The 21,541-nt window shown below is 39.4% G+C and overlaps 1 non-coding gene across 1 annotated transcript; it reads right to left on the bottom strand.

Moving 5' to 3' along the window:
• Window positions 1-20,549: 20,549 nt before the first annotated feature.
• LOC128580075 (U6 spliceosomal RNA) lies at window positions 20,550-20,651 on the bottom strand. Its single transcript, XR_008378431.1, has one exon. It is a non-coding gene; the product is annotated as a U6 spliceosomal RNA (small nuclear RNA).
• Between the last annotated feature and the right edge of the window lie 890 nt (window positions 20,652-21,541).

The following is a 21,541-nucleotide window of genomic DNA, read 5'->3' as shown; positions in this document are numbered from 1 at the left end:
TGTGATATAGGCTAGTCTTACTGGAGTTAGATGATATCTCAAAGTAGTTTTGATTTGCATTTCTCTGATGATTAAACTGGCTGGCAACATGCAGAAGACTAAAACTGGACCCACACCTTTCACCATTAACTAGGATAGACTCTCACTGGATTAAAGATTTAAACTTAAGGCATGAAACTACAAAAATACTAGAAGAGAGTGCAGGGAAAACCCTTGAAGAAATCATCCTGGGCAAGTATTTTATGAGGAGGACCCCCTGGGCAATTGAAGCAGCTTCAAAAATACACTACTGGGACTTGATCAAACTAAAAAGCTTCTGCACAGCCAAGAATACAGTAATTAAAGCAAGTAAACAGCCCTCCGAATGGGAGAAGATATTGCAGGTTATGTCTCTGACAAAGGTTTAATAACCAGAATCCACAGAGAACTCAAATGCATTAGCAAGAAAAGAAGAAGGGATCCCATCGCAGGCTGGGCAAGGGACTTGAAGAGAAACTTCTCTGAAAAAGACAGGCGCACTGCCTTCAGACATATGAAAAAATGCTCATCATCTTTAATCATCAGAGAAATGCAAATCAAAACTACTTTGAGGTATCATCTAACTCCAGTGAGACTAGCCTATATCACAAAATCCCAAGACCAGAGATGTTGGCGTGGATGCGGAGAAAAGGGAAAACTTTTGCGCTGCTGGTGGGAATGCAAATTATGACATTCATTTTGGAAGGATATATGGAGAACTCTTAGAGATCTAAAAATAGAACTGCCATTCAATTCGGTAATTCCTCTACTGGGCATATACCCAGAAGACCAAAAATCACATCATAACAAAGATATTTGCACCAGAATGCTTATTTCACCCCTATTCATAATTGCTAAGTCATGGAAAAAGCGCAAGTGCCCATCGATCCATGAATGGATTAATAAATTGTGGTATATGTACACCATGGAATTTTATGCAGTCCTAAAGAAAGATGGAGACTTTACCTCTTTTATGTTTACATGGATAGAACTGAAAAATATTGTTCTTAGTAAAGTATCTCAAGAATGGAAGAAAAAGTACCCAATGTACTCACCCCTACTATGAAACTAATTTAGGGCTTTCACATGAAAACTATAATGCAGTTACAACCGAAGAATAGGGGGAAGGGGGAAAGGGAGGAGAGGGAGGGGGGAGGTGGGTAGAGGAAGGGGGACAGGCGGGATCACACCTACGGTGCATCTTACAAGGATATATGTGAAACTTAGTAAATGTAGAATGTAAATGTCTTAGCACAATAACTAAAAAAATGCAATGTCAACCAGTGTGATGAAAATGTGTCAAATGGTTTATGAAGCTAGTGTATGTTGCCCCATGATCATATCAATGTACACAGCTATGACTAAATAAAAACATAAAAATAAAAAAAATAAAAAAGTAGATGAGCATTTTTTCATATGTCTGTAGGCCGCGTGCCTGTTTTCTTCAGAGAAGTTTCTCTTCGAATCCCTTGCCCTACCTGCGATGGGATCACTTGTTCTTTTCTTGCTTATAAGTTTGAGTTCTCTGTGGATTCTGGTTATTAAACCTTTGTCGGAGACATAACCTGCAAATATCTTCTCCCATTCTGAGGGCTGTTTGCTTGCTTTACTTACTGTGTTCTTGGCTGTGCAGAAGCTTTTTAGTTTGATCAGGTCCCAGAAGTGAATTTTTGAAGCTGCTTTAATTGCCTGGGAGGTCCTCCTCATAAAATACTCACCCAGGCCAATTTCTTCAAGGATTTTCCCTGCACTCTCTTCTAGTATTTTTATAGTTTCATGTCTTAAGTTTAAATCTTTAATCCAGTGAGAATCTATCTTGGTTAATGGTGAAAGGTGTGGGTCCATTTTCAGTCTTCTGCAGGTTGCCAGACAGTTCGCCCAGCACCATTTGTTAAATAGGGAATCTTTTCCCGACTGAATGTTTTGAATTGGCTTGTCAAAGATTAAATAATGGTAAGTAGCTGGATTCATCTCTTGGTTCTTTATTCTGTTCCAGACATCTACTTCTCTGTTTTTTTTTTGCCAGTATCATGCTGTTTTGATCACTATCGATTTGTAGTATAGTCTGAGATCTGGTAGCGTGATTCCTCCTGCTTTTTTTTTTTTTTTGAGTAATGTCTTGGCTATTTGAGTTTTTTCTGATTCCATATAAAGTGAAGTATTGTTTTTTCAAAATCTTTAAAGAATGACAGTGGAGCTTTAATGGGGATTGCGTTTAAATTATATATTGCTTTGGGTAGAATGGACATTTTAACATTGTTGATTCTTTGCAGCCATGAGCATGGTATGTTTTTCCATTTGTTAACATTTTCAGCTATTTCTTTCCTCAGAGTTTCATAATTCTCTTTATAGAGATCTTTCACGTCCTTTGTTAGATAAATTCCCAAATATTTAATCTTCTTTGGCACTACTGTAAATGGGATAGGGTCCTTAACTGTTTTTTCAGCTTGACTATTGTTGGTATATATAAAGGCTACCAATTTATGAATGTTGATTTTGTAACCTGAGATGCAGCTGTATTCCTTGATCACTTCTAAGAGTTTTTGAGTAGAATCCCTAGTGTTTTCCAGATACACAATCATATCGTCTGCAAAGAGTGAAAGTTTGATCTCTTCTGACGCTATATAGATACCCTTAATTGCCTTTGCTTCCCTAATTGCGGTGGTTAAAACTTCCATTAGAATTTTAAAGAGCAATGGAGACAATGGGCAGCCTTGTCTAGTTCCTGATCTGAGTGAAAATGATTTCAATTTGACTCCATTCAATATGATATTGGCTGTGGGTTTGCTGTAGATGGCCTCTATCAGTTTCAGAAATGTCCCTTCTATACCAATTTTCTTACACGTTCTGATCATGAAGGGATGCTGTATACAATCAAGAGTTTTTTCTGCATTGATTGAGAGAATCATATGATCTTTGTTTTTTAATTTGTTTATGTGCTGAATTATACTTGTAGATTTACGTATATTGAATCAGCCTTGAGACCCTAGGATAAAACCAACTTGGTCATGATGTTTGAGGTGTTGCTGGATTCTGTTTGTTAGGATCTTGTTGAATATTTTTGCATCTATATTCATTAGTGGTATTGGTCTATAATTTTCTTTTCTTGTTGGGTCTTTTCCTGGTTTGGGCATCAGGGTGATGTTTGCTTCATAGAACGTGTTGGGTAGTCTTCCTTCTTTTTCTACCTTTTAGAACAGGTTGAGTAATTAGGTACAAATTCCTATTGAAAGGTTTGGTGGAATTCTGACGTGAAGCCATCTGGTCCTGGGTTTTTCTTCTTAGCGAGGTTTTTTATGGTTGATGCTATTTCAGAACTTATTATGGGCCTGTTCAACATTTCCACTTGATTCTGGCTAAGTCTTGGAAGGTGATGTGCTTCCAAGTAATGGTCAATTTCCTTCAGATTTTCATATTTCTGAGTTTTTTTTTTTTTTTTTTTTGTAGAGACAGAGTTTCCCTTTACGTCCCTAGGTAGAGTGCCATGGCATCACACAGCTCAACCTCCAACTCCCGGGGTGAAGCGATTCTCTTGCCTCAGCCTCCCAAGTAGCTGGGGAGAATAAATTTTCTTGTAATATTCATTAAGAATTTTTTGAATTTCTGAGGAGTCTGTTGTTATTTTGTGTTTCTCATTTCTGATTGATGGAATTAAAGATTTTACTCTTTTTTTCTTGATTAGGTTGGCAGAAGGTTTATCTATTTTATTGACCTTTTCAAAAACCAACTTTTTGATATATTGATCCATTGCATAATTCTTTTGTTTTCAATTTCATTTAATTCTGCTGTAATTTTGGTTACTTATTTTCTTCTACTGGGTTTGGGGTTGGAATGTTCTTCCTTTTCCAGTTGCTTGGGATGTCTCATTAAGTTGTTAACTTCTTCTCTTCCCATTCTCTAGAGGAAGGCTTGCAGTGCCATAAATTTTCCTCTTAGGACTGCCTTTGCAGTATACCAGAGGTTCTGATATTTCGTGTCTTCATTGTCGTTTTCTCCCCAAAATTTGGCAATTTCCCTCTTAATCTCATCTCTGACCCAGCTATCATTCAGCATAAGGTTATTTAACTTCCATGTTTTTGTATGAGTATGCAGATTCCTGTTGTTACTTAGCTCAACTTTTATTCCATGGTGGTCCAAGAAGATGCAAGAAATTATTTCTATTCCTTTAAATTTACTGAGTTTAGACTTGTGACCTAAGATGTGATCAATTTTGGAGTAAGTTCCGTGGGCTGATGAGAAGTATGTGTATTCAGTTTTGTTGGGATGAAATGCTCTGTAGATGTCTTCTAAATCCAAATGTTGGATGGTTAGGTTTAAATCTAAAATTTCTTTGCTCAGCTTCTCATTGGAGGATCAATTCAAAACTGCCAAAGGAGTTTTGAAATCTCTGACTGTTATGGAGCTGGAGGAAATCAAGTTGCTCATGTCTGTTAGAGTTTCTCTTATAAATTGAGGTACATTCTGGTTTGAGGCATAGATATTAATAGTTTATATCTCATCATATTATTACCCTTAACAAATATGAAGTGACCATTCTTATCCTTCCTTACTTTTGTTGGTTTAAAGCTTATTGTATCTGCAAATAGAATTGCAGCACCTGCTTTTTTCTGATTACCATTTGCCTGAAATATGGATGACCATACTTTCACCCTGAGTATATATTTTTCTTTTAAGGTAAGATGTGATTCTTGTATGCACAAAATATCTGGCCTGAATTTTTGTAATACAGTCCGCTAACCTATGCCTCTTTAGAGGACAGTTTAAGCCATTCACATTACTGGAGAATATTGATAAGTCTGGTAAAATTTTAAGTATCGAGTTTTCCAAAAGTCCAGTGGACATTTTTTAATCCTTTTGCCAGTGTGGAAGTTGGAGTTTGATCAAAAGTTTCTAAGTGAGTTTACTTTTGTTGTAGAGGATTGGGTTGGTTATTATGGAGGATAGGTCTCAGAATATCCTGATGATATTATTCCCTCTTATATATATAATATATAATATAAGATATAATATCCCAAACCATATCCTGGTTTGGTTATGACAAATTTCTTCAACATATGAATGTCATTAAAGTATTTAATTTCTCCATCATAAATGAGACTCAGTTTAGCTGGATACAGGATCCTGGGTTGAAAGTTATTTTGCTTTAGGAGATTAAAAGTCGATGACCACCCTCTTTTGGCTTGAAAAGTTTCAGCAGAGAGATCTGTAGTCATTCTAATATTCTTCGGTTTGTAGGTAATGGCTTTTTTCTGTCTGGCTGCTTTGAGAATTTTCTCCTTCATATTAACTTTCGTGAAGTTGATTATGATATGTCTTGGGGATGTCTTATTGGGGTTGAGTCGTGCTGCGGTTCTGAAGCTGTCTGCCATCTGAATTTTAGAATCTCTAGGCATGTCTGAAAAATTCTCTTTCATAATTCTGTGGAGAAGGGCTTCTGTGCCTAGCGAGGCCACTTCATCGGTTTCAGGAATTCCAATGAGTCAGATATTAGCCTTCTTCGAATTATCCTAGAGCTCTCTGATAGAATGATTCATTTTTGATCTCCATTTCTCTTCCTCTTTGACAGTTTGGGAGTGTTCAAAGGCTTTGTCTTCAATGTCAGAAATCCTTTCTTCTGCTTGCTCCACTCTGTTACTGAGGCATTCTACTGTATTTTTCAGATCTTTGAGGGCTGCAAATTCTTGCTTCATTGTGTCTAAGTCTTTGTTGGTTTTGTCTTTAAATTTGTTAATTTCTTGAGACAACTTTTGAATTTCTCCTTGAATTCCTAATTCCTACTTTTGAATTGCTGCTTGAAGTTCTAATTCCAAGTTTTCCTCCACTTTATTAATCTTGTTTGCAATCCAAATTCTGAATTCAATTTCTGACATCTCATCCATTTGTTTATGAATGGGATCTTCAATTACATCTGCCATATCTTTCCTTGTGTGTGTGGGGGTTGATCTATTCTGGTTATTCATGTTACCAGAGTTTTTCCACTGATTCCGCCCCATGATTGTTTTACTCCCTTTGATTTTTTCCCCTGGAGCTTTGTCGAGGACCCATACAGTGCCTTGGCCTGAGAAACTGGGGCCCTCTTTTTTGTAGTGGGGAAAGTGGTTCTGTCTTGTTTGCAGCTGGTTTCTGTTTGATCCTTGTAAAACAGTTACTCTGGGTTGCAGTCTCATCTGTGGAGAAATACCAGCACTTAAGTCACCCCGCCCACCACAGGCAACAATTGGAAAAGGAAAATCAAATCTTCCTACAACCACACACCCAGGACACAACCTGAATAGTCCTCAGGTGATTGGCTCAGTTCAAAAGGTCCAAATCAATTGTCTCAGTCAGCACCTGTCTCGGGTGGGAGAGTTTAAGAGGTCTGTGGGAACTGGATCACAGGGATCTGGTGACTACTCTGATATGGCTTACTCCAGTGCTGTGTGGAGTCAGGAGGAGCCACCCAGCATATAGTTCAGTGTGGGAAGGTTGATGCCTCCTTCCTCACCTTGCACCTCTGTCACAACCAGTCTCTGATAGCCCTGCAGTTGGCTGACCCAGTTGCCTGTAGTGAATAGATACTCCAGTGTATAAATATATACTCCAATTTATATATTGGAGTATATATTTATAAAGCCTGCCTAAATCACAAGGAAATCTGCCAGGCTTCTTTGCTCTGCCTGTATCTAGCAGTATGATGTGAGGCCTGACAGACCCGGGCATTTGGTGAAAGTTGGGGGGTGTTCACTCAGGTCCAGCCCCGCCACTGATTGATGTTACTGATATAACCGAACAGAACTGCTAAATTCCCCTGCAGAAGAGAAGCTGTTTTGAGTTCCAAAGCCCTGTCTTTGATTCTGCAAGTTTGTATTAGGTTACCTCTCAGTTCTATCCTGTTGCCTTCCTTTGTCTATAGGCTGATGATCCCCAGAGGGCCAGGTGTGTCTTAGGCTCAGTAAAGCAGTCCTCTGGGTCAGCCCCAGCCTGGAAGCTTCCCAGTTCTGTGTGTCAGTACCGCCTCAGGCAAATCCTTTACTTATGGGTTGTTACTGGCCTCCTCTTGTTGCCCAGGGAGACAGGGAGTGTGGCTTCAGAATATCCATGAGTGAGCCATATTGCTACTCTGAAAGACTGCTCCGAGCCTCAGGGAACTGCTGCTCTGGTGTGGTTCCCTCTCAGCCGACCATCCTCTCCTCGCTCCCGTGCCCCAGAGTCAGCACTGACCAGCTGCAATTTAGTCACTATCCACACCCCTCAAAAAATCACCCAAGAATCTGGACTCCTGGGGGCTTCCAGACATCAGAGTGAGAGTGGAGGGGAGTTATGGGAGCTCAGAGTTGCAGGTAGAGAATATATACAGTTTAACACAGTTTTACGCCTGGCCGTATTGCTGCTAAAAGACGATTGCTGCTCCGAGCCTCAGGGAACTGCTGCTCTGGTGTGGTTTCCTCTCAGCCAACCATCCTCTCCTTGCTTCCGTGCCCCAGAGTCAGTGCTCACCAGCTGCAGTTTAGGCACTGTCTACAACCCTCGAGAAATCACCCATGAATCTGAACTCCTGGGGGACACGCTTCCAGACCTCAGAGTGAGAGTGGACGGGAGTGCTGGGAGCTCAGATTTGCAGGTAGAGAATATGTACAGTTTTATACAGTTTTATGCCTGGCCATATTGCTGCTAAAAGATGGCTGCCGCTCTGGTGTGGTTCCCTCTCAGCCAACGGTCCTCTCCTCGCTCCAGTGCCCCAGAGTCAGCACTGACCAGTTGCAGTTCAGGCACTGTCCACACCCCTCGAGAAATCACCCAAGAATCTGGACTCCTGTGGACAGGCCTCCAGACCTCAGAGTGAGAGTGGAGAGGAGTGCTGGGAGCTCAGATTTGCAGGTAGAAAATATGTACAGTTTTATATAGTTTTATGCCTGGCAGGAGAACGCCATGGCACCCTAGTAGGGGAGGCAGGTCCAGTTTTTAGAGGGTCTCTCCCATGGAGTGGAGTGTGAGGACCTTTGAACTCTGCCCATTTGTTCGTGGGGCACTCTGAGCCATTCTCATGGGGGAGGGGACTCCCGTCTGCTTGGTGATGGATTTTGTACCTTGTGTTTGTGTCCTTGTGGTCGCAGCACACCTCAGCAGGGTTGATGTGTGTTCTTCAACCTTCTCTCTTGGTGCAGCTCAAATCCACCGGGTTACTTGCTAAATTTCTTTCCTTTAACTCTCCTTCTGGACGGGAGCCTCTGTGGAAAGCTGGCTTCAGTCAGCCATCTTATCTCTAGCAGATTTTCTTGTGAAAAACTGTCTCCACAGCTACCCCTGCATCCTGTGCAGGATGTGAAATTCGGTACACGAAGCTAGTGTGATCATCGTGGCTTTGGCCAGTTGCATGTCGTGGCCCAAACAGGACTGAACACTGACGCCCCCCTCCCGCAAGCCCCTCTGAGCCCATCCTCTTCTGCTATTTCTTGCATTAAAGTTTGATAATTTTATTTGTAGATTTTCTTCACCTCTTTAGGTATATTTATAGAGGTATATTCCTAGGTATTTCATCTTTTTGAAGCTACTGTGAAGGGAATTGTGTCCTTGATTAGCTTCTCATCTTGGCTATTATTGGCATAAACAAAGGATACTGATTTGTGGACATTGATTTTATATCCTGAGACATTACTTTATTTTTTAAACATTTCTAGGAGTCTTGTGGTTGAGTCTTTGGGGTTGAGTCAAGATCATCTCATCAGCAAAGAGCAAGAGTTCATCCTCCTCTGCCCCCATTTGAAAGCCCTTTATTTCCTTGTCTTACCTGATTGTAAGATAGGCTTTAACTTCCAGCACTATGTTGAATTGTACTGGTAATAGAGGACTTCCTTGTCTGGTTCCAGTTCTACGTGGAAAAGCTTTCACTTTTATTCCATTAAGTATGATATTATCTGTAGGTTTGTTATAGATGGCTTAAATCAGTTTAATAAATGTGCCACTTATGCCTATATTCCTAAGTATTCTTGTAGGAAAAAGGTGCTGAATATTATCAAATACTTTTCTGCCTCTATTGAAAGGATCATATGGTCTTTGTTTGTATATCTTTTTTTTTTTTTTTGTGGTTTTTGGCCGGGGCTGGGTTTGAACCCGCCACCTCCGGCATATGGGACTGGCGCCCTACTCCTTGAGCCACAGGCACCGCCCTTGTATATCATTTTTAAGTAAGTTTAATCCCAGGGATGCAAGATTAGCTTTACATATACAAATCCATGAAGTTAATTGACCATATCAACAGAGATAAACAGTATTGAAAAAAATTTCTGCTTTTAGGACTGCTGTCAGTCTAGTTTTCTCTCTTTGTCTACCTTTTTTTATGGGCCGATGGAAGTTGGCAGGGTTGGAGAGAAGTCTTCTGTGGGATAGAGGGAATTCTACATCATGACAGAAGGAAGACATCAGTGGGAAGGAAAGTTGGCAAAGGGCATGGGCAAGATGGCTACCAGGCCTGTGAGCTTGCCTTGCCCTGCCCTGGCCTGCTTTATCTCATTCACATGCTTGTGTCTTCCATGGCCTAGGGAGCATGCATGGTTTCCTTAGTCACTGCCGTGGGAGTATTCAGGTCTGCAAGTTCATGGTTGGCATCTTGTGCCCACAGCCCTGCCTTTGCGGGGGGAGGATCATGCAGCTGTTAGGCAGGGGAGGAATCCATGATAAGTTCAGGAATTGGTGGGATAAGGGAGAGCAGAGGGTGTTCATGCTCATGGGAAGGTTAGGAAGTGGAGTAGCAGTAGAAGCTGGAGGAATCCATGCAGAAGCGGGAATAGAGAGGAAGTCTGGGGATGATGGAGGGGGGCTGTTGAAACAATGAGTGAAATCAGAGGGAGGGAAAAGCCTAAAGATAGGACATTTTACACCATCTGCCTTTTTTTTTTTTTTAGAAAATTAAATTTTGTAAGACATTAAAATTAAAGGTTATGTTTTCTAATTTGTATTGAGGATGAAGGAGACACCCCTGGGTTGTTCAGGTGGTTGGAAGGGCTGTCTCCCATGTCCAGATGTCTTTCCCCTACCTGGGTGGAAAAGAAGGCATCCCTTCTTTCACAAGAACCAGGACATGGAGAAGCAAAAATTTGTAAAAAGAAATAAAGGTCAGACGTCCCTATTCAGACATCCCTATTTTTTTCTCAGAAAACTTGAAGTGCCTAGAATCTTAAAAACCTAAACAAAGGTCCAGCATTGGACTTGAAGCAAAGAAAAAAATAATAACATGATTTGAGGTCCCCAGGACCCCAGAAGAGAGTGCAGGGCTAGGAAAAAACCTCTAATTAGGTGTGAACAAATGAACGGACAAAGAAGAGGATGAAGCTAGGGTGATGTGAGGACATAGCAGCCGGGAGGGAGACCCAGAGGGATCTCAGGGAGATTCTGTGTGGAGCTATTTCAGGAGTATACTCACCCTTAAATGGTAGTTGGGGTGAAATCCTCTAGGATTCTCCCACAGGTGGGTCAGCAGAATAAGGTCTGGGAAAAACTAGACTAGGTTCCAAGAAAACTGAGATGTCTAGAGAGGCCATCAGCCACCTCCTGTTATCTGCCAGTCCTGGAATTCCTGTACCATATGATAGGTGTAAGTGGTGGTACCCAGAGACAAGGCTAGAGGTAAGATGTTTAGGTCAGGTTAGTGAACCAACTGGGTCATACAAAGGTGCCATCTGTGTCTGGCGAAGTTTTAGACCCCTGTTATATGCAGCCATAGTGGGTGGGAAAATTTCACTGCTTTCTCTGAAGTTTATGGTCCTTTGGTACAAACTTACATGGTGGGGCTATGCAGATTCTTTGTGTCTTTGTCTTAGGAGGAGAGGAGAAAAAGGAGGAGAAAAGGTTCATGTGTTGCTGCATTTAAGCCCCTCAACAGAGCAACCTTGATTTGACCTTGAGAAATGGTCAGTCACATGACAAATGTTGCATTTCATTTATTCTAAAGGATATGTTCATACATCATTCAAGTAGAGACGTATCTTTACACTGACACCATGAAAACACTATAGCTCGGAAGGCAGTCGTAAGGTTGTTACTGTCATGTGTACATATATGACGTTCGTGCAAAAATTTCCCATTGTCATCTTCTGGTGATATTGTCAACAGCAGACTTACACATGATGTAGGTAGGTTAGGAAGATAACCTAATAGAAAGTCTTCTAGGACACTCAGAATAAATGTAGCAGCAACAAAGCTTTTAATTAGCAGAGATGGTGTCAACCTGGAAAAAATCATAGACAAGATGAATTGAAAAATGATTCAGAACTGTAGTTTCAATGTCATTAAATTATAGCACCTTAGTATATTTTGTCTTTATTTCTCATCATGTGTAAACATAGGAGTAATGAAAGGTAAAAAATTTTACTCGTGTAATTACTGTAACTTGGGGGGCTGAGGAGATTTTTTGTTGAGGCTGCAACAAGCTGTAAAAAAAAAACACTTTACAGCAGCGTGGGTGACAGAATAAGACTCCCTCTCAAATAAACAACAACATAAAAATCCATATTATATATATTCTAAAGAGTTATATATAATTATGAAGTAAAAACTTTAAGTGATAAGAAGTATTTGTGTCATAGTTTGTCAGTATTTTTATGTTTTCATTATATCTTACAATGAAGTCAAATAATACATCTTGCAATTACTTAAACAAAGCTGCCAATATTGGCAAATACTAACTTATTATTTACTATAGACTGATTCGTTTATACACTTGTATATCATCAGCTCACTGTCTTACCAGTTAATATTCAATCATCACAACCTCTGAAGAGACAGATACTACTTACCACTCCCATGGTCTAGTTGTGAATCTGAGTTAAAACCTTCCAGAAAAGAAATAGAAGTATATGAGCTTAACTATGTCTATATCGAGAATCTCTGCTCACTTCAACTATGTTAGAATATCTTTTATCTTACAGGGCAAAAGCTTTCTAGATGCTTCTTAAGAATTTGTACTCTACTTCATGGTCATGAAATTATTATCTTAAATTCTAAATGCTGAATTGATTTTTTTTAAATATTCTTTTAATAGTCCACCTGAAATTGATTTTGTATGTAATTTAAGGACAGGTTTTATTTAAGTAGATACTGAATATTCTAGAATATTTCCTGAAAAGTCAACTTTTCTGCATTCATTTCTTTTCATAAATTATTTGCATATGTATACATGTTTGTGTTCAAATGCCACCATTTTCTTGAAAAGATAATTCATTTAACACAATTTTTATTTCCTCCAGAGCCCTTTCTCTAAACCACTGTGCCATTGGACCATAGAGGCAGAGAAAAGTGTAATCATTCCTGCCTTGATACCAGGCTAGTATTCTCAGTTTTAAGTAGTAAAAGGCAAAAAAAAAAAAAAAGAGAGAGAGAGAGAGAGGGGTTTAGTTTAGAATTTCAAAAGATTGCTTTTGTTGCTAAGGTTCTAGTGAATCTGAGACAACCCCCCATTCCCAAATACCACACTCCTTGTTACTTTTTATTTTCCTGTTTCTTTTTTTTTTTTTTTATTGTTGGGGATTCATTGAGGGTACAATAAGCCAGGTTACACTGATTGTAATTGTTAGGTAAAGTCCCTCTTGCAATCATGTCTTGCCCCCATAAAGTGTGACGCACACCAAGGCCCCACCTCCCTCCCTCCGTCCCTCTTTTCTGCTTTCCCCCCCATAACCTTAATTGTCATTAATTGTCTTCATATCAAAATTGAGTACATAGGATTCATGCTTCTCCATTCTTGTGATGCTTTACTAAAAATAATGTCTTCCACTTCCATCCACGTTAATATGAAGGATGTAAAGTCTCCATTTTTTTTTAATGGCTGAATAGTATTCCATGGTATACATATACCACAGCTTGTTAATCCATTCCTGGGTTGGTGGGCATTTAGGCTGTTTCCACATTTTGGCGATTGTAAATTGAGCTGCAATAAACAGTCTAGCACAAGTGTCCTTATGATAAAAGGACTTTTTTCCTTCTGGGTAGATGCCCAGTAATGGGATTGCAGGATCGAATGGGAGGTCTAGCTTGAGTGCTTTGAGGTTTCTCCATACTTCCTTCCAAAAAGGTTGTACTAGTTTGCAGTCCCACCAGCAGTGTAAAAGTGTTCCCTTCTCTCCACATCCATGCCAGCATCTGCAGTTTTGAGATTTTGAGATGTGGTCCATTCTCACGGGGGTTAGATGATATCTCAGGGTTGTTTTGATTTGCATTTTTCTAATATATAGAGATGATGAACATTTTTGCATGTGTTTGTTAGCCATTCGTCTGTCATATTTAGAGAAAGTTCTATTCATGTCTCTTGGCCATTGATGTATGGGATTGTTGACTTTTTTCATGTGGATTAATTTGAGTTCTCTATAGATCCTAGTTATCAAGCTTTTGTCTGATTGAAAATATGGAAATATCCTTTCCCATTGTGTAGGTTGTCTCTTTGCTTTGGTTATTGACTCTTTAGCTGTACAAAAGCTTTTCAGTTTAATGAAGTCCCATTTGTTTATTTTTGTTGTTGTTGCAATTGCCATGGCAGTCTTCTTCATGAAGTCTTTCCCCAGGCCAATATCTTCCAGTGTTTTTCCTATGCTTTCTTGGAGGATTTTTATTGTTTCATGCCTTCAATTTAAGTCCTTTATCCATCTTGAATCAATTTTTGTGAGTGAGGAAAGGTGTGGGTCCAGTTTCAGTCTTTTACATGTAGACATCCAGTTCTCCCAACACCATTTATTGAATAGGGAGTCTTTCCCCCAAGGTATGTTCTTGTTTGGTTTATCGAAGATTAGGTGGTTGTAAGATGTTAGTTTCATTTCTTGGTTTTCAATTTGATTCCAAGTGTCTATGTCTCTGTTTTTGTGCCAGTACCATGCTGTCTTGAGCACTATGGCTTTGTAGTACAGATTAAAATTTGGTATGCTGATGCCGCCAGCTTTATTTTTATTACTAAGAAGTGCCTTAGACATACAGGGTTCTTTCCGGTTCCATACAAAATGCAGAATCATTTTTTCCAGTACGATGTTGGTATTTTGATAGGAATGGCATTGAATAGGTAGATTGCTTTGGGAAGTATAGATATTTTAACAATGTTGATTCTTCCCATCCATGAGCATGGTATGTTCTTCCATTTGTTAATATCCTCTGCTATTTCCTTTCTGAGTATTTCATAGTTTTCTTTATAGAGGTCCTTCACCTCCTTAATTAGGTATATTCCTAGGTATTTCATTTTCCTTGAGACTATCGTGAAGGGAGTTGTGTCCTTAATTAGCTTCTCATCTTGACTGTTATTGGCGTATACAAAGGCTACTGACTTGTGGACATTGATTTTATATCCTGAAACATTACTGTATTGTTTGATGACTTCTAGGAGTCTTGTGGTTCAATCTTTGGGGTTCTCTAAGTATAAGATCATGTCGTCAGCAAAGAGGGAGAGTTTGTCCTCCTCTGCTCCCATTTGGATTCCCTTTATTTCCTTGTCTTGCCTAATTGTATTGGCTAGAACTTCCAGCACTATGTTGAATAGTAAAGGTGACAGAAGACAACCTTGTCTGGTTCCAGTTCTAAGAGGAAAAGCTTTCAGTTTTACTCCATTCAGTAAAATATTGGCTGTGGGTTTATCATAGATAGCTTCAATCAGTTTTAGAAATGTGCCACCTATGCCTATACTCTTCAGTGTTCTAATTAGAAAAGGATGCTGAATTTTATCAAATGCTTTTTCTGCATCTATTGAGAGGATCATGTGATCTTTATTTTTGCCTCTGTTAATATGGTGGAAAACGTTTATGGACTTGTGTATGTTAATCCAGCCTTGCTTCCCTGGGATGAAGCCTACTTGATCATGATGAATGACTTTTTTGATGATAAGCTGTAATCTATTGGTTAGGATTTTGTTGAGGATTTTTGCATCTATATTCATGAGTGAGATTGGTCTGAAATTCTCCTTTTTGTTTGGGTCTTTTCCTGGTTTGATAGCAGGGTGATTTTTGCTTCATAGAATGTGTTGGGGAAGATTCCTTCTTCCTCAATTTTTTGGAATAATTTCTGCAGTACAGGAATAAGCTCTTCCTTGAAGGTTTGATAGAATTCTGGAGTGACGCCATCTGGACCAGGGCATTTTTTGGTTGGAAGATTTTTTATTGTTTCTTTGATCTCGGTGCTTGAAATTGGTCTGTTCAGGAGCTCCTGGCTGAGTCTAGGGAGAGGGTGTGATTCCAAATATTGATCATTTCCTTCACATTGTCAAATTTCTGGGCACAGAGTTTCTGGTAGTATTCAGAGATGATCACTTGTATCTCTGTGGGATCAGTTGTTATTTCCCCTTTATCATTTCTGATTGAGGTTACTATAGATTTTACTTTTCTATTCCTCTTAGTCTGGCCAATGGTTTATCTATTTTATTTATTTTTTCAAAAAACCAACTCCTTGTTTCATTAATTTTCTGAATGATTCTTTTGTTTTCAATTTCATTGATCTCTGATTTGATTTTGGATATTTCTTTTTTTCTACTGAGTTTAGGCTTAGATTGTTCTACTTTTTCCAATTCCGTAAGATCTCTTGTGAGATTGTTGCTGCGCTCTCTTTCTGTTTTTCGAATGTAGGCATCTAAAGTGATGAATTTTCCTCTCAAAACTGCTTTTGCAGTATCCCACAGGTTTTGGTAGCTTGTGTCCTCGTTGTTATGCTCAAGGAAGTTAATGATTTCCTGTTTTATTTCTTCCTGCACCCATATTTTATTCAACAGAAGATTGTTTAATTTCCATGTCTTTGGGTGGGGTCGAGCATTTTTGTTAGAGTTGAGTTCCACCTTTAATGCCTTATGGTCTGAGAAGATACAAGGTAAAATTTCAATTCTTTTGATTCTGTTGATATTTGTTTTGTGTCCCAGGATATATCAATTTTGGAGAATGTTCCATGGGGTGATGAGAAGAATGTATATTCTTTTTCTTTGGGGTGGAGTGTTCTATATGCGTCTATCAAGCACAGTTGTTCTAGGGTCTCATTTAAATCTCTTATATCTTTCTTTAATTTCTGTTTAGAGGATCTGTCCAGCTCTGTAAGAGGAGTGTTAAAGTCCCCTGTTATGATTGTATTATCAGATATCATATTGCTCAGACTGAGTAAGGTCTGTTTCAAGAATCTGGGAGCATTTAAATTAGGTGCATTGATATTTAGAACTGAAATGTCTTCTTGTTGTATTTTTCCCTTGACCAATACAAAGTGACCATCTTTGTCTTTTTTGACTTTAGTTGCTTTAAATCCACATGTATCTGAAAATAAGATTGCATCTCCTCTTTTCTTCTGAATTCCATTTGCCTGAAAAATTGTCTTCCAACCCTTGACTCAAAGCTTTAATTTGTCTTTTGAAGCCAGGTGTGTTTCTTGCAGACAGCAAATAGATGGCTTGTGTTTTTAATCCAGTCAGCCAATCTATGTCTCTTCAGTGGGGAATTCAAGCCATTAATATTTATTGAGATAATTGATAAGTGTGGTAGTATTCTATTCAGCTTATTTGTTGAGAGACCATTGCTTAGTTTTATCTTTTGCATCAGTGTGGAGGTTAGGTTCTGTCCTTTAATTTCTGAGTTCTTACTTTGCTGCTGATCCATTGTGGTGGTCAGTGTGCCGAACAGGTTGAAGTATTTCCTGTAGAGCTGGTCTTGTTGTGGCGAATTTCCTCAATGTTTGTATATCCATAAATGATTTGATTTCTCTGTCAATTTTTAAGCTTAGCTTAGCAGGATACAGAATTCTGGGCTGGAAATTGTTCTGTTTAAGTAGATTAAAGGTAGATGACCATTGTCTTCTTGCTTGGAAAGTTTCATTAGAGAAGTCTGCGGTCACTCTGATGGATTTGCCCCTGTAGGTCAACTGGCGCTTACTCCTGGCAGCTTGCAGAATCTTTTCTTTTGTCTTGACTTTGGACAGGTTCATCACAATGTGTCTTGGAGAAGCTCGGTTAGAGTTGAGGCGACCTGGGGTCCAATATCCCTCTGAAAGCAGTGTGTCAGAATCTTTGGTGATATTTGGGAAATTTTCTTTTATAATATTCTCTAGTATGGCTTCTATTCCTCTGGGGCATTCTTCTTCCCCTTCTGGAATTCCTATAACTCGTATGTTGGAACGCTTCATAAAGTCCCATAATTCAGACAGTGAACGTTCTGCTTTCTCTGTCTTCTTTTCTGCCTCTTTTACTATCTGAGTTATCTCAAGAAGTTTGTCTTCTACCTCTGAAATTCTTTCTGCTGCATGGTCTAACCTGTTGCTGATACTTTCCATTGCATCTTTAAGTTCCCTGATTGACTGTTTCATTTCCTTCAGCTCTGCTATATCCTTTTTATATTCTTTATATCGTTCATCTCTTATTTGATTCTATTTTTGGATTTCCTTTGGTTATTTTCCATTTTATTAGCAGTTTCCTTCATTGTTTCCATCATTTATTTCATTGTTTTCAACATGTGTATTCTAAATTCCCTTTCTGTCATTCCTAACATTTCTTCATAGGTAGAATCACCTGCAGTAGCTACCTCATGGTCCCTTGGCGGAGTTGTTCTGGACTGGTTCTTCATGTTTCCTGGAGTTTTCTGCTGATTCTTCCTCATGAGTGGTTTCTTGTATCTGTTTCCTTGCCCTAATTTTCCTTTCACTTCCTCTTGCTCTTTAAGTTCTCGTGCCTGTGGACTAAGGATTACAGGACCAGAGGAGTGAGAAGTTTGGAGAGCAAAAAAGGGGATGAAAGAAAGGAGGACTTAGTGATAAGAAAAAAAAGAAAAATAGAGAAAGGGAGAGGGGTGGGTAAAAGGAATATCGACCAAAAGAAGAGAGGCACAGAAAGAGGGAGACAGAACAATATAAGTGTACAGTAGGGTACTTTGACACAACCTTAAAAAAACCCCACCTGCTGGGGGTGCCCAGTTGGGTGGTTCCCTTGAGGTCAGCAGCTCTTTGTTAACCTGATCAGACACAGTACCCCACCTCCACCCAGTAGAGAGGAAAGACAAAAATGCTGTAAATCAAACCAAAACAAGCAAACAGAAAACTTCAGTGGGATAAAGTTGGGTGAAAAACCAAATAATAACAGTAGAAACACTAGCAAAAATGAATTTCTAATTATTGAAAAACATAGCAATGCGAAGTTATAATTAAACCAGAAAAATTGGAAAGAAAAAGGATCTGTATGGAAAAGGTTGAACTTATGAAACAAAAATAACAACATCAAAATAAACAAGAAAAAACAACCAAACCAAAAGAAAAAAAAAACACACACAACCAAAAACAAAGCTGTATGTATATGTTATTGAATATTGTCTGGGCAACACGTGGTCTTCTGGGGTATGAGATGTTAATCACAGTTCTGATACGACTGGAGGGTGCTGATTTCTCAAACTGCAGCAGGTAGACACCCTAAATCTCTCTTCAGCCCACTTAAAAGGCACTTTGAACTTGTTCACTTGCTGAGCAGAAGCTTTCTCAGGAAAGTGCTTGTCACTGGAATCACTGCTGAAGTGGCTATCCACTTACCCAGCGTGCCGAAACTGGTCTCACTCTGCCCCTGAGGGTTAGGGCTGCAAGTCAGCTCAGACCCCGCCCTTCGGCTACTTGGTCACTGGGTTAACAGCTCCCACCCAATTCTAGCTCTGCGACCCTGAGGGCAGAGCTTGCTGTGGCAGATCGCTCACAATGGCTCCCTGTGACCCACTGCCAAACACCATTAGCTCCGTCTGGCTCAGCAGCTCAGACTGGGGCCCTAGACAATGGCCAAAGTTCTCCACACTCCTGCTCAGGCTCTCCCCAAGGCTATTCAACTGAGTGCCAAGTCCAAAGACACCAAAACAGTTCACAGGTAAGGCCTTTCTGTTTTGCAGTCTCGCTGCTACTGAACTTACAGTTGTGGGCGGGTTTAGACGGATTGAACACACGCAACCACTTGCTGGTTTTCCACTGTTTTAGTCCTCCTCTTGGGGTCCAGAAGTCTCTCGCTGACTCCCTCTATCTGCGCAGGGGTGATGATAGGCAGATCCCACCAGCCAGAGATACCTGGAGTTCTATCTCCCCACACGCATGGTGCCCAGGTGCAGGAAAGCTGTTACTCGGCTGCCATCTTGCTCCGCCTCCTTTTTTCCTGTTTCTTAAGTATTCACTGTTTTTTTCTTTTTTGCAGTTTTTTGCTGGGTCTGGGTTTGAACCCGCCACCTCCAGCATATAGCATCGACGCCCTACTCCTTTGAGCCACAGGCGCCATTCTCCTTGTTACTTTTTAATATATCTTTTGGGAGTTTCTTTCACTTTCATTCCTCCTCATTTTCTTTGTCTGCTTTCTAGTGCCTAGGGTAACATCTACTCCCTTAGCCACAGAGACCAGGGCAAGAACTTGTACAGACCTCCTTCACATCCCCCTCACATCCACCCACAGCCCAGTGTACGTGGCCTACCTATTTTAGTCCACACCCACCACTGGCAGGAAGGGCAGATGAAGGGGTCCACAGCTGTCCTGTGAAGGGATCTGAGGCAGGGACATGGGGATGGTGACAAGCTGGGAGCAATTTTGTTTTGCAAGGAGATGGACAGCAGGAGGAGCCAGGCAAGCATTTTGCAGGGGGCCAGCTATAGGACATTTCTCTAATGGGACATACATTCACCCATCTATTTCTGTGTGTCTTCATATATATATATTTTTTTCTCATGCAAACCTCATGATTTTCCTGTGTTTATCAGAGCGTGTCATGTGTTTTAACTTCATTCTTTGTATTACATGGGTCCTTTTATTTATTTTATTTTTTTTTTTTATTAAATCATAGCTGTGTACATTGATATGATCCTGGGGCATCATTCACTAGCTTCACAGACCGTTTACCATATACCCTTGTAAGATGCACCGCTGGTGTAATCCCACCAATCCCCTTCCCTCTACCCACCTCCCCCCCTCTCCCCTCCCTTTACATGGGTCCTTTTATGTAAGTAGGAAGAAATAGTTACCTAAATTTCTTATTGATGGATTATTCATAAGTAAATAATTTTCCAACTTATTTATTTTTAATTGACAAATAATAATTATATATTTTGCTTACCAGGTGATACAGAAGAAGCTCTGTATATTGACCACCCAAGGGAGTATAAAACTTGTTAACATGTAGAGGTGATTAACATAAGGAACTAGGCCTACTGTACTGATACATACATGTAGTATGTGTTAAGACTATGAAAATTAGGCCAACTTAAGAAGGTGGTCCGTTTAAGGGGCTGGTCAACTGTATATGTGTTTTGCTCTGTGTATGCATTATAGAAATGTTCAATCAAGCCAGTTAACATATCAATAATCTTACCAAATTATCATTATCATCACACACTAATTTTGTGTTTAGAATGTTAAAAATGTATTACTTTAGGAACAGTGAAACTTTCAACTGAGTAAAGAAGTGAAATTACCTCAGTATGCCTTTCATAGATCATTTCTGAAAATCAATTATCTCATCACTTCCATGGTTTGGGCTGCTGTGTTTTCTCTCTGATTTTTTTTTAATTTAGGTTTGTTTTATTCAAGTTTAATGTTAATTCCATGCTATGTTTAAAATATGGACCACTTCACGAATTTGTGTGTCATCCTTGCACAGAAGCCAAGCTAATCTCTGTATTGTTCCAATTTTGGTAATGTGCTGCCGAAGCAAGCACTGATTCTTTTTTTTTTTTTGAATGCTTCTATTTTCTAAGAACTATTAAGCTAACCATTCATTTCAAAATTCCAGTCACATGGTTTAGTTTTTCTCTCATTTTTATGCTCATAACAATACTACTTTTTCTTTTGCTTACTGTGAATTTCATTGGCTTCTCTTTTTCTAGATTCTAAAATTTGAAACTAAGATGATTGACTGTACATCTTCCATCTTTTCTAATGCATGCATCTGGTGCTATAGGTTTCCTTTTAACTTCTGCTTTCCTTGCATACCATAAGGTCCACTGACTTATGGTTTCTTTTTTTTCAGTTTAAAATATTTTTAGACGTTGTCTGGAGATGTTTTCTTTGACCCATATGTTGCTTAGAACTGAGTTCTTCATTCCTTATGCATTTTAGAGTATTCCAATTACCTTACCAGTTATCCTTTGATTTCTAGCTTAATTTTATTGTGATCTGAGAGCAGCCATAATATTAAGACAGGGTTTGATTTCAAATTTTAAACATTTGTTATGGTATGTTTTATGCCCCAGAATGTGGTCTATCTTGGGGATAATGTTCCATGTGGACTTAATAAGAATGTGTAGTCCAGGTGTGGTAGCTCACACCTGTAATCCTAGTATTTTGAGATGTCAAAATTGGAGGACTGCTTAAGTCCAGGAGTTCAAAACAAATCTGAGCAAATAAAAGACCCATGGTCTTTCATTCCTGTCAGCCCAGCTATTCAGGGGGCTGAAGGAGGAGGATCACTTGAGCCTAGGAATTTGACATTGCTCTGAGCTATGATTATGTCACTGCATTCTGGCTGGGATTACAACGTGAGGCCATGTCTCAAAAAAGAAGAAAAAGAAGAAGAAAAACCTATATCATTAATAATTATTGATGCCA

Source organism: Nycticebus coucang, chromosome 2 (assembly GCF_027406575.1).
Source record: "Nycticebus coucang isolate mNycCou1 chromosome 2, mNycCou1.pri, whole genome shotgun sequence".
Classification (NCBI taxonomy): Eukaryota; Metazoa; Chordata; class Mammalia; order Primates; family Lorisidae; genus Nycticebus; species Nycticebus coucang.
Note: the sequence above shows the minus strand (reverse complement) of the source record. Positions and strands in the feature narration are given on the sequence as shown.